The following is a 14,112-nucleotide window of genomic DNA, read 5'->3' as shown; positions in this document are numbered from 1 at the left end:
GTCTTTGCCCGTTAATAGCGGCCCTGCAGAAGAGCCTTAGCGTTGTTTTATCTGAGGCTTTCCTGAATCAGGGGGATTTGTGGCTCATTTCATGTCTTGTTTTTTTAAGTAAGCGCTGAAATCGGTGCGTTTGGAAAGAAAACAGGGAGGGAGGATCAGGAATGGGAATTCCCACTGAATGATCCCATCATGACATAAAATGGCATCCAGTGACCTGTGCATGAGTACACTTTGTGATATGTATGTATTACTCTTTGGCAGAATGGCAGAACCAGGGTTTTTGTTATGTCTATAAATTAACTGTTTTGTCTTTTGTATATTTTCATCTCCAAACTCAACAAACAACGTGAAAGCGCAATGCCTACAGCGCGCCACAGAGCAGGGGATCTGGTGGGGGGTGGGGGGGGTTCAGGCCTTCAGCTGGCAGGTGGCTGGTCTGGTGCCAGCACAGTGATACGGAAGCTGCCTCTGAATGTGTCACACACACACACACACACCTGCACATATACACCCAGTCTCACACAGCCACACACACACACACACACACCCAGTCTCACACACCCACACTCACACACACTGTACACACACACACCACTGCACATACACCCGTTGTCTCACAAACCAACAACACACCACCACACTCACCCCACTGCACACACACACCTGCACACTGCGCACACACACCTGCACATATACACCCAGTCTCACACAGCCACACACACACACACACACACCTGCCCATACACACCCAGTCTCACACACCCACACTCACACACTGCACACACACACCTGCACATATACACCCAGTCTCACACAGCCACACACACACACACACACACACACACACACACCCAGTCTCACACACCCACACTCACACACACTGTACACACACACACACCTGCACATACACACCCGGTCTCACAAACACACACACACACACCCACACTCACACACTGCACACACACACCTGCACACTGCGCACACACACGCCCCCACTCTTAGTCTCACAAAGGGGTAATAATTTTCGGGCCCACATGAAAGGCTCAGACAGTGGGCTGGCAGCCAGGCCCCAGCTACCTGGAGACGAAGCCCTGCTACCTCACGGGTTTTGATGTTTATCTTGATCCGGGACGCTGATGGATGAGCCGGGGTGGGGGCGTGTGGAGGGGGGGGGGGGGTGGGGTGTCTGTTATGTCGTGGCCTGCAATTAATCTCCCTGACATCCGACGTGCCCCTGGGGGGGGTGGGGGGGGGTGCTGGTACTGATCCCCGCAGTGGGGGACCCGTGTGCGCGTCTGGCAGCTCCCAGCATTCCCTGCCAGCCCTCCTGCGGCTCCTCCACACCTGCAGAATTCCCTGGACCGCCGCGAGGAAGTGACGTGCGCACTTAAAAAACTCCCCCCCCCCCCCCAGGCCGTAGCGTACGCGTCGCGCGAGACTCCACCTAGCGTTTCTGTACGTGATCCATTTTTACAGTGTTTTTAGACAGTGGTACTGAACACCACAATACTACTACTACCACTAATAATGCTGACAAAAACACCTGCACAGGTGTTGTTACTGCAGCTAACTGCAGTGGATGTGTGGTGAAGTGCTTCCTTTCAAATGAGAATTTGTTGTTAAGTCGGCATTACAGCGCAGCATTTTGCAGGCGTAGGGACTTACGGGGGGAAAAAAATGGTAAAAATGAGACATGCATTACAGCTCATTACAGTTCTTCTCCGAGTAATGATTTAGCACTGTGCTAATACTGTGGAAGAGGAGGTTCATCTCCACCCTAGCACTGCGTTTCTTTTAATTAAATTCAGTTTAAAATCAGTTTCTTTGAAGATAATGAGTTCATTTGGATATGTAAAAGAGTTATTTTGATCGGGCTCTGTGTTTTACCTTTGATTTCTCTATTATTTTACTCATTGTTAACTTGCGTTCTGTGTTTGATTGTAAAACCTCGGGCTGCTTGTAGATTGTACTTATTTTTTTATGCAAATTGGAGGAGCAGGGGAACAAACAGCGAAGTGTTGTGAACAAACTGGAGCCTGAGAGAAGGCGGTTAATCGAGGGGCCTGGGAATGCGGCGTGCGTCTGCGTCTGCGGCTGCGTCTGCGGGCATTCAGGCTTTGGTCTGGTGATCGCGGGGTTTGTTTGTATCCGGAAGCCGGGGTGGTGGTGGCAGTTCTTGCTCTTAAGTGACTCTCAAAGACGAAGTGGCTGAACAGCACCCGCAGTAACAACGTTCTGCCTCTAGGGGTGCAAGAGGGAAAGCTTAGTGTAAGAGTCTGAGCCAATAGAAAGACCACCTGTTAGGTACGTGTCTTTTAATGGCCTGAGAGATTAATTGTGCTGTTTGATCACTATGGCGTCTGACCAGGTTCTGTAAACTAGCATGAGGTAGCTTTATTACTGCACTGGGTAATTCACTTTCATACTGGGCCCAGAGTGAAGACTGCCCCCTACTGGTCTCTGTCCAAACACTAACCAAGCACAGGCCTGCTTAGCTCCTGGAATGGCATTCATGTCACCCTCAAACTGGGAACGAGAACAATTCATATTTGGCTGGTCATGGCTGTATGTACAGTGGACTGCAAACCAGCAGCATCCCCTCTGTTTTAAGTTTTAAGTCCTGAAAACACTTTTGGGTTTAGTTTGATCTTCTGTCACCCATCTTCTTTGGGAAGATCTCAAACTTTTCTTTGTGGTTTTCTGTGAGAGCTGAACTTCAGAGGTCGAGCAAAGCTCTCTGTTTTTCCCCTGATATTCGGCAACATCCCCCGATTGTTCCTGTCCTTCAAAGGGAACATTCCTCTCTCTCCCAGAACTGCTGCCGCAAAAAAAAAAAAAGAACCGGACCTCTTCATACATTTTTATTCTTTTTTTCCTCAAGGAGACTGAAACTTCAAAAGGAGACCCCCCCCCCAAAAAAAAAAACAGTGGAACACACTGATGTCATCTTCTTCAGATGCTTCAGTGCAAGACAAACAGTTCTTAGTAGTGAGATGTTTTTTAAAAATGTGAGATGTAGAGAGAAAACTGAGCTCAGTAGCATTTCAGAATCTTGAAAACATTGAGCTGAAATGGTAATGCACAGTTATCTGAGCAAAGAAATAACATGAAAAATACTATCAGAGCATTTCAGTACCATTCACTTTGGCCAAATATATTTGTTGTGAATAACTAACTGAAAGTTATACTGTAACATATGGTCTAATATAACATATATATTACATTTTTGGAAAATCTAAATTGAATCTATATTAAATAAACAGCATCTTGCGTCTGTAAAAAGATATAATTAACACTATTAACATACGATTTGTTGCACTGAAGAGCAGTTATTTGTACCAAAGTAGATTCATGTTTCATGATGTTATTAATGATTCTGTTGTAAATTAATGATGGTTCTTATGAACTCACAATACAGTGAGAAACGCCAAGAACGAAAACACGCTTACAGACCCGCTTAAATATTTCATATTGAAATGAGGGACAGACGTCCCGTGCACGACACCATTGGTGAATCGAGGAGCTGAAATTGAAGAGATTATGGGCTTACATGTGCACAATGTCAGTGTTTTGTGTTTAGTTTTCCGGAAGTGGGGGGGCGGAGACGGGGCGGTCGCCACGGTGCTTCTAAAGAAACGGTAACACACCTAATTGATGCGCAGCGTAGGAAGAGATGGTAAAAAAAGATAAAAGTGTTGTCATGGAAACAGAAAGCCAGTCTGTGCCTTGGACGAAAGGCCTCCAGGTCCGGCATAGTTTCTTACTGAAGGTCATGTGACGCGGTTTTTAAAAAAAAGCAGCAACTCTCGTCTTAATGTTGCACTCCCGTGAAGTTGCTTATTCTTAAAAAATCACCAGAAATGGAAGAAGAATATGGTTTTGAATGTTTCAAAGGAGCATTTTAAAAAATAATTTTGCAGCAAGTAAATGGAGCAGACATTTACAAAAGTTAACTGAAATTAAAATGCAATTCCACACCCAATACTGTTATTAAATCGAGCTGTTAAGAACAGTGGAGATAAAGCTATAGCATAGTTTTAAGTGTGCAAATCATTAAAAAAAAAAAAAAAACTTTTTGAGAAGAAAGGCACACAAATGACCCCTGCTGGACACTCTCACGGTGTGTTGTATGTGTTACACAATGTGCTGTTCTTTTGGAAGGAAATTCTACAAAGCCTTTTTCCTGCAGATTTTTCAGCTCTCTAACAATAGAAAAAATATAATATCTGGGAGCAGCCTGACTCTGGAGCCAGAGAATGTTACATTTATGAAAGCGTAAAAACAAGTTTAACATCAGAAAATTGCTTCCCACACCTGATATTTCATTTAACAGCAATGGCACGACTGGACTAAGAGATACAGTCATCACACATAAAGATTTTTGAAACGCTATATATACTATTTGATGCACATTTTCCAGCTAATTTCATATCAGTATTCACATATTTTGCCGGAAAAGGCTAATCATTTTTGGTATCACATAATTTCTGCCATGAATTAGTCATCTATCTCATTATTTTTCTGTGGCTTTTATCCTCCCAATTAGAATCAACCACTCAGAGGCCATATAGATCTGGCAGGGAGAAAATGACTCAAGAAGACATCTTTGCACATCATTACCATTCGCAATAAAATTCCCCACCCTCATTGCAACAATCTGTGTATTATAATGAGGGAATAAACTTTTTCAGTTGACTTTTAAAAAGATTGTGGCGCTCATTTTCGTTCATCATTAAAAACTGTGTTCTGATATCTTGCGTGCGATCACCAAAATATCCCCAAGGGTTGTGAAAAGCAGTCTTGTATGAGCAAATCTGAGCCTATAGCTGAACTCAGTATATTCATGTTTTGATAAAACTTTTAAATTCTTATAATGTATGCACCATTTTACAGCCATTAATTTTATTCACCAGCAGTGGTTCTTGTTGTACGTCATGCTGGATAAGAGCGTCTGCTAAATGCCTGTAATGTAATGTAATGTAATGGTTCTCAGCAAGGCAAGTATTTCTAAGTAGCCTGAACTGCTCTTAGTTTTGGTTTAGAGTTGGATGTAAGACATAGGAGTGAAAGACTGAACTGAAGTAAGAACGCTACAGAGGTTAAATAAACAATATCTCATTAATTAAAATAGCATACTTGTAACAAGAATTCTGAATTTTGTGGCTCAGATATACCACAGAGAGGGGGTCTTAAGGTTGTCCCAGTGTGCGAAGTGGTACATAAAATTAAAGAAAGCACACACCTGCATAGCATTAGTTCCCTCTCCACAGACGACAGATGTAATTGCAATAGCAGGGAAAATATAATGGAATACTCCGGGTATGTTTAACCGTGACGCAAGCTTGGCCGTCTGTTTGTGTTTCCCTTCGAATGCATGCACAGAAACCCTCCAAATGTATAGATTCATTATTTTTCAGATGCTTACTTTGTTCAAGATTGAACGCCATAATTACCTTTGGTAACTCTTCTGTAATTATGTTTGCTCTATATGGAAACACACCATATTTACCCCCCCCCCACACACACACTTTCTGACTGGCTCAGCAATTAGCCTCAGCCAAGGTACAACCAGCCGTTCATGTATTGAATAAGAAAAGATCTGTTCGCTTCAAACGTAAATGGCAGGTGCATTAAATATAATGCACTTGGATGCTCTTGATCTTTTACAATAGTTTATTGCATATTCATCAAAGAAATCTTTGAGCCAGCAGAAAGGGGTATTGGCACTGATGTAGACGGCTCTGCAACATCCTACGGGTCAGCAGGCTTCTCGTCTGGCTCTGTGGCACAACGGATAGCGCATTGGACTTCTAGACAGTGACACGTTGAAGTCATTCAAAGGTTGTGGGTTCGAGTCCCACCAGAGTCGTGACATTTTCTGACACTGTGTCAAAACTTCACCAGTCAAAGGTCCTCAGAATTGAAGGACTGCCTTCTTCCTCATTAGAAAGTAAAAAAAAAAAAAAACAAAGATGGGAAATAATTCTCTAGTGTTCTGAGAAGTACTTCCTCTTTAACTATCTCCTCTGTAAATAAACATATAAGATAACATACTTTTATAGTGTTATTCCATATAGGAAGGAAAAGTTTTTAAACAATACCATATCTACGCTGTTGTTTGCTTCACGCCTGTTGGCTTTATCAAAGCCCTTCCCTCTCCAGCGTGTTCCCGCAGCTGTGTGTGAAACTAAGAGGGGGTTTCCCCGACAGCAGCCAGCATCAAAGATCAGCGCCACCCAAATATCGCTGTCCCCCCTGCCCCCCCCCCCCCCTTCCCCAAAGTTCAATAAGCATTAAACCCTTCTCCTAGATGAGTCTGCGGCCAGCCAGCACATGCCGAAAAGCCTGCCTTTTGTCTGTTGTGGATCCAGCAGAGATGCGAGATTAGGGGCAAGCATCGCTCCGTCTCTGATCAGTTTACCTGCATCTCCCCTCAGGGACGGCGAGGGGGCGGGCGAGGATTCGGGCTCCCCTGACAGGACCACCCCTGCTCAGGTAAACAGCCCAGGTTCCTGCCCCTCCCATGCTGTACCTGGCCGCTGCCCAGGGAAGCCCGCTCGTCCGCAAGCTTCTGTTCTCTGTCAGAAGTGAAAGATTTGCCACAGCAAATCACATATAATTTATGTGACATTCCTTTTTTATTTGTGAAGAGAGGACCTACAAAATTAAATCAATGAAAGTTCCCTTAACTTTAAAGATTAACTTTATCCTGAGATATGAGCATTGCAGTTAATAAGAGAAAAATCTGTTATTTGCAGTGTGTTTGTGTATTTTGTCAAAATATTGTACAGTGATTGGTTTTTGTTTTCATTTAATTTAATAGTAATTCGTTGCATTTCAGACAGCCAAACCCATGAATGTAACAGGCTCTCATTTTAAGAGTAACCTTAATTTGATAGACATGTGAAAATGAAACCTGAATGCCATCCTCTGAAATTTCTTCATGACAACAATGACTGGCTTTCTCGCAATCATTTAACGGTAATTTTCTCACAAATTCACGAGTAGCCGCATTTGTGTTTTTGGCAGAAGGTGAGAGGCGTGTTTTGAGAGGGAGACGGGGCCCAGTAATGGGGAGCGAAGCTCTTTAAATCACCGCTGCACGCGGATCTGCCTGCCCCCCGGCCCCCTTAACTTGTTAGCTAATTTCCAGCCATCAAAGGCCGCGCGCAAGAACTGTGGGCAGTGACAGCAACGACAGGAGCTCAAAGGGGGGGCACATTCTGTCTGGTCTCCAGGGGTGGGGTGGGGGGGGGGGGGGCGGTTACCACGGTAATGGCCAGCCTGATGCCACGTGTGATACCCTTCTGATTCCTTTGGGGGGGGAAAGAGAAAATGTACAACTATGTAGGACTATAAACATTTAATGGAAGGCTGCGATAGCCTGCACTTGACTTGTTCTTCACCTTTCGTAAACAAGCTGGGTTTGATCTCGGACCAGGGCTTTGAGAGTGCTGAGCTGGATCTGGGACGTGTCCTCTCAGCTGTTCAGCCACAGTAGTGGACGGGGATGCTCACAACACAATTTAAACTGCCTCACTTCTGAATCTGGTGTTCCCTTCCATTGTGTGTACGAGCGGCTACGTCTGCCATTGAAGGCTAATTAACCTGAAGACATCTGAGCCCCAAAACAGGATGGCAATAAACAAACAATCTGGCAGAAGTCTAGACTCTGCATTTTCACTGCAAGCTATTACACTCTTGTTCCCTCTCTCTCTCTCTCTCTCACACACACACACACACATTTATTTACAGTCGCGCGCAAATAGAAAAAAACACGCACACACTCACGCTCACCGATAAACACACACACGCACATAAGGTACGACCTGCGCTCCTGTGTTCTGTTCTAATTATCGCGGCTTTTAACGCGTGCCTTTGATGAAGCAAAAGAGGCTTTTAGCAGACCACAAATGGAATCATCTCTCAGATTCTCTTTTAACTCATTCACAGCTCCTGCCATTGGCTAATGCTGTTTTTGTCTCCAACATGGCATAATCTGCAATGGTAAACAGCAGAGGCTAAATCAGGAGTTAATGCAAGAGCTCTAAATGCAAATGAGCTCTTCGTCAGTTCAGCATCAATCATCATCCTCCTCCTCATGATCATCATTGTTATGGACGGGACCTGTATAAAATGTGTTCAGATTATTATTTTGATTTTTAATATTATTTTAATCTCTTAAGCATAAATCTGTAGTCTTCAAATAGTTTAATGACATGTCAGTTTTTTTGCTTGCAAGCACAATTACTGTGTAAAAGATGTAAAATTGGGAGCTGCAACTTATCTCAAGACTTTAAATGTAGTGGTATATGTGGTCCAATCAAGATGGAATTGTGGAGAGGTAACCTCCTTTCAATGGGGGATTTTCTCTTCAGATTTTAGGTGCACCACATCTGTCAGGAAAAGCAAGGTTTAAGGCAAGGTACTTGCTTCAGTGTATATCCAGCTGTATGGCTGTATGGCTGCAATGCAAATGCTGTGTGAAAAGTTCTATAAGTTTGTATTGATAAGAGCATCTGCTAAATGCCTTAATCTAATTATCTCTGTCCATTATTAGAGAACATCAGCAAGGAATCTGTGCCACGGCACAAAAGGAAACAGGGTTGCGGTTGGATTAGTAAGGCACCGTCGACCGGGCCCTCGGGTTCGCTGCGGTGTGATGATTATGAGCCAAGAAGCTGTAGTGGACATCTCACATGACCCTGATCCTACCGACAGGTGCTCTCGCTCGGTAGTGCGGAACAGAAAAGGTACCGTGGTATCGGAAACAAGTCTCTAAGATCAGCCAAATATTTCCACATGGAGACTGGCCCCTCGCCACCGCGTGTCCGAACCTTTCAGGGGTACAGCTCTACGCGCACAGCCCCATTCAGGGGTACAGCTCTACGCACACAGCCCCATTCAAATGCAGATGACGTAAATCCAATCTACGCTTTGTTGCTTTTTTTGGTTTCTTTCTCTTTTTGTTGAGCAAAGCATCAATAAAACTGCACGAGGGAGGGAAAAAAATTCATTTATTTCTGCCCTCCATATAATAACCCATTCCTTATGGTAGACGGCTTATAAATATTTCACACCAAATATTTTTGCATTATTCTCCCCTTTAATCCACTCTGCATTGAACCCGGCTCATGCTGAATTTCCTGCCAACAATAGATCTGACGCCATCGCCTCTCTGTTCTCTGAATGAGAGCTCGCTCGTAGGCTGCCGCCGGTACAGAGAACACACCGCACTGAATGGCACACACAACCATTTCTATACCTCACACTTCTGAAGGCGAGCAGTTTATTATGGAGCGCACAGCAAATACCTTGTGCCCCGGAATAAAAAACGAAACAAAACAAAACGAATGCCATAACCACAGGTTTTTGATTCACCCGATGTTCACTTAATGGCGAAATGTTCCACCCTGAATGGAGGAAAGCCACTCCCCCCCCCCCCCCCCCCCCCGCCTTTCTTATGCAAATGAACCAATGTGCTCGCTCGTGTTTCATTTGAAACCAAGCAAAAAAAAAAAAAAAACTTGGTGCCTCCTAATTATTTTATGCCCCGTGGTCGTGCGATGTAGAGCGAGATGAGAACGCTGGCATGAAGAAAGTGGTGCGTGATTGACAGCTCTCTCTCCCTCTGGAGCTCATTAGGATACTGACAAAAAACCTAGTGGGGCACAGTGCAGTACCTCAGTGCTACTTCTCCGTTCTCCTCGTCTCGCACTTTTATATTAAATCAAATGGAGGAGAGATACTTTACTGCAGCATTAAAGCGGGGATCTTGCTGTGCTCTTGAACCCAACACACAGCTCTCCGGGTCGACGTTTCTCCAAAACTAAACAGAATTTTCTTCTTTTTAATTCACTTTTTTATTTTTATTTTTGGGGAGTGATGTTTTAACTTCACACACACACACACAGCGAGATTTCCAACTCTGAGATTTCTCTGATCTTTCCGGTTGCTTTTCTCGGTGCAACAGAGAGATGTCAGATTCACAAGAAGATGTTCTGCCTTCCCCAGCCCTTTCAAAGGATATAGACAATTCCATAATTTTAACTTCATGGAAATGACAAACTTTGAATTGTACCAACAAAAAGGGAATTCCTCTTGAGATTGTAGTTGTGCTTTCTTCTGTTGAGATCATATAAATAATAAAAAAAGACTATCTAAATAGTCTTTTTGCTGTTGTACTGTTTTAACAACTTGTCTTGCAAAGTCATTGAAGATCCACTAACACACTAATCGTGCATTTTTTTGGTTGGCCAATGAAGTTATGCTAATTTCTATAAATATTGCATATCTTTAAAGAGTCGTGGACAGGCACCATGCTGGACTGTAGTAATACCTGCCTTCTCAACCCATTACAGTTCCTGCTGTTTGTATGACAGCGAGGGCCTGGAATCAACATTCAGAATCAGTCCACGTGGCACATTCAAAATGTCAGGAGTTGGAGTTTCATATATTTACAAATACAGTTGACGTACTTGTACATATTTTTGCATAGTTTATCATTTCACAACAAGCAATGGAGGCACATAAAATTAATCTCTGTTAGCTATAGAATAGAGCAAAATATTACTTGACATTATAGAATGGCTACCATGTTTACTGGGGATAATTGGGACCGCATTTGCAGTGAATTGAAGACTTCTCTTTAGAGAAGTTTGAGACACTTACATAACATGTAATAAATATTGTTTATTGCTATGCTGGAAGGATTATGAATCAGGAATTAATAACAGTTTAAAGTCTGTAAAAGCTTTGTTGCTAAGACCATGCTTTAGTGAAAATAATTAAGCAAAATCTCCTTGATGTCTGTCTTGCAGTCTCATCACTTCATAAGTTTTAAATCAAGAGTTCATTCTCTCAAAATCAAAGACCTGTCAATCTGCCCTAAATAGCTCCAGTAAGTGTTGCGGTTTTAGGTTTTCCTTAAATTATTTTCCATTCAGTCAGAGCATCAAATACGGTACGATAAATCATACTGACAAATTTATCATTTGCAGCTGGAAAATGTTCAGGTGGCAAGGCCCGTGTACTTCACAATTTGGCAAACACAAATTTAAGGACGGCGCACAGAAATTGCAGTCTTATCTAGTGTCAAACACTAGCTGTAAATTACTAGCGTGAAATTTATCACTGACTTCCATTGTTTGAAATTAGAAGTAACTGTTCATCACCATATAAGGTGCAAATAGGCAGCTATACATTAAGTCATTTATTAATAATAATAATAATAATAATAATAATAATAATAATAATAATATATAATGCTGCGGCATCCACTGAAATAAAATGGTGGACACCAAAGTGTCAAATGTGGGTATTTCAAGCAGTGCTTTGCACATTAAATCAAAGCAGTATTATTTAGTGCCTGTAATTGTTTCTCACCCCATTAGAACACCGCTGGGTGGACGGGGGGTGGGGGCTGTGGGGGTGCCCTCTCAATTAAAACTTTAGCCTTGAATACTCATGAGACATTGGCAGCACTACTGTCTTTACCCAAGAGGCATTTCAGCGAGATTACAATCTGATTATTATACTTAAACACTGATATTTAATAAGCAGGTAGTGCAAAATGAAACACAATGTTTTGGACATCACAGAACAAGATGCCGTTTAAATTCAGTTGACCATCATCCAAAAAAACATAGCCTGGGACTATGACTAATATGAAGGTAATGGCTTTACTCTTGAAAGAGATATTCCATAGTCTCAGTCCTGCTTAGTCACAGTTTTGGTTGCATTTTTCATCCCCGACCACTAACAAAGTCGATACAAAGGTCACTCCTGTGACTAACAGCCAGCAAACAAAATGTTAAACCAAACTGAAATGTTTGTTTAAAGACGAGCGTTCGCATTCTATAGCCTGCTTCTCATGACTCAGTCCCCTTGAGCTGGAAAATAGCTTTTCAAACCAAAACAAGTATCCAGCATATATGCAACTCACTCCCAACATGTCAAAAAAGAGAACAAAGAAATCTATTAATCATAATATTAATCATGTATTATCAATCACGGTCAATATGAAGCCTAAAGAAATTTCCATTTTACCAGTGACAGTTGGAGGGCTATTCTGTAGCAGCAGTTTCGTCAGTTAGTCATAGCCGAACTTCATATTTACACGATGGCACTAGGAGTTCAGGGTGTCTACGCGGTACGTCTGATAAAAAAAGGCTTTTGTTCTCATATATGTTTACATGAGTTCTCTACTGGATTTCGCTGTTGACAGTTCACTTAGAATGCCTGCGTCTGTGTGCTGGGTATGCAGAGATAAAAGCGGTGGTTTAGGTAGGTGTTGAAAGCTGGGATTAGGTTTAAGGATTATGGGTTGTAGTTAAGGTCTACACTGGAGAGTAGAGCAGCCACGATGAGGCATGATCCAGATTCTTCGACTAATAAGGCTGTCAGGTTGTCAGCAAACTATTATTAAATGGTTATTATATATACATAAAAAGGGTTAATGAAGAGCTAACACAAACAAACAAACACTAGAAAGTTTGTATCCTTAAACTTCTGAAACAAACTCATGATATGCAGTCAAATGCTACATAACCGCAGCCTTTCACCTGTTAAATTAATTAACAGGTGATTAATTTGAAGGGCCTCCCAGTGAGCAAAAGCCGGAAACTAAGGGTCTGGAGTGGTGGAAACCTAGGCCGAGAGACGTTGTGGCATAATCGGGCTACACTTACTCCAACAGGCTATATCATTAGTCGGTTAGAAAACTTTCACTTCTCAACTCAAATGTAGCCGGGTTTTCACTTCAACGCCTAGAAGGCATTTCGCTGACTTTTTATCAGAAAGATATTCGCTGGGCTCTGGCTTAAAACAAGAGATAATGAAAAGGGAAAGAAGACCCCTGGCCCTGGGCTTTGCGGATTCGTAGGTCGCGCTCTCAGTTCCCGACTGCCTCTTGCAGAGAGGCGACAGAAGGCCGCTTGCTCCTGTCGGGGACCTGAATGGGGCCTGCCGAAAGCACAAAGACCAGATTAAAACAGCTGCCAATCATCCCAAAATCTTAAGCAGCGCTTTCTGCCTGTCTCTGAAGTCTTCCTCTCGCACGGTAGCACGTCTCCACCCGAGCGCGAGTAGGAATCTGCTGCTTCAACCAAGGAGGCCATGAAGCAAGTGCTCAGACGTCAAAACAAAAGGAAAAAGGATGCTTTCCTTGTTTAAGGGAACAGACGTGTTATTTTGCTTGGAGAGACAATTTTTCAAGCGGGTGTTTCTAGAACTACAGTCCCATATTTTGCCTTTGTGGGAAGTGATTTTGGCAAACTTGCCATAAATTGTCCAAAGTGCATTGCATATTGCATGCATATTGATGGGTTTGACATTATTTCACGTTGATTGCGATGATATTTATAGTGCTGTTGTACCTTCAATGAGGACAGAAATTCATTTGTAATGGTTCAGATATGAAGCACATTTCCTAGCGGATATTTTCAGGGGGGCTGCCATATTCAAAAACCACAATTCATTCATAAAGGTCAGTGTTTAATATTTCTACTCGTATGGCCCTGTATGATATGTTTATTCTATGACAAGCAGATATGTTTTTAATCAAAGCCTCCAAACATTCCTTTTTCATTTACGGTGTATAGATAACAACAATGTGACAACATTCAAGCAATATGAGGCAGTTTCTCTGAAATTAGCCGGAAACTCATGGAGCTCAATAGCTTCAAAAGAGCGAATCCTTCTGCTTGACATCAGTCCTTGTGTGCGCATATCTGTGTGAGAAGAGCCGGGGTGTCTTCCCTCATCCAATGAGATGCAGTAATATCTCAGCACTATCAGATCTATCTCATTGTCAGTAGAATCAAAACATTTGCACTCATTGAGCTGTGGAGTCACTTTCATAGAGCCATATTATTTTATTAGCCTCTGTGGGAATCCTTTAATTCAAAAAAGAAAAAATTTTTTTTTCCAGTGGTTGACTACAAAGGAAGGACATAGTTCATGGCATATTTTATACCCTTTTTTTGAGCATGCTTCTCTTTTATGAATCAATTTTCCTCAGGGAATCACTTCTAACGATGCAGCCCGCTGCATCATGTGCAAATCATCAAGTCATCCGCCATTTGGGATCATCCCAAACCATTACCCGGGCAG

General features: G+C 42.6%; 1 non-coding gene across 1 annotated transcript; it reads left to right on the top strand.

The window, feature by feature from the left end:
- The first annotated feature begins 5,776 nt into the window (after positions 1-5,776).
- Positions 5,777-5,869, top strand: trnar-ucu (transfer RNA arginine (anticodon UCU)). The gene is made up of 2 exons: positions 5,777-5,813; positions 5,834-5,869. It is a non-coding gene; the product is annotated as a tRNA-Arg (tRNA).
- The last annotated feature ends 8,243 nt before the right edge of the window (positions 5,870-14,112 follow it).

This window comes from Anguilla rostrata, chromosome 7, assembly GCF_018555375.3.
Source record: "Anguilla rostrata isolate EN2019 chromosome 7, ASM1855537v3, whole genome shotgun sequence".
In the NCBI taxonomy this organism is placed as follows: Eukaryota; Metazoa; Chordata; class Actinopteri; order Anguilliformes; family Anguillidae; genus Anguilla; species Anguilla rostrata.
Note: the sequence above shows the minus strand (reverse complement) of the source record. Positions and strands in the feature narration are given on the sequence as shown.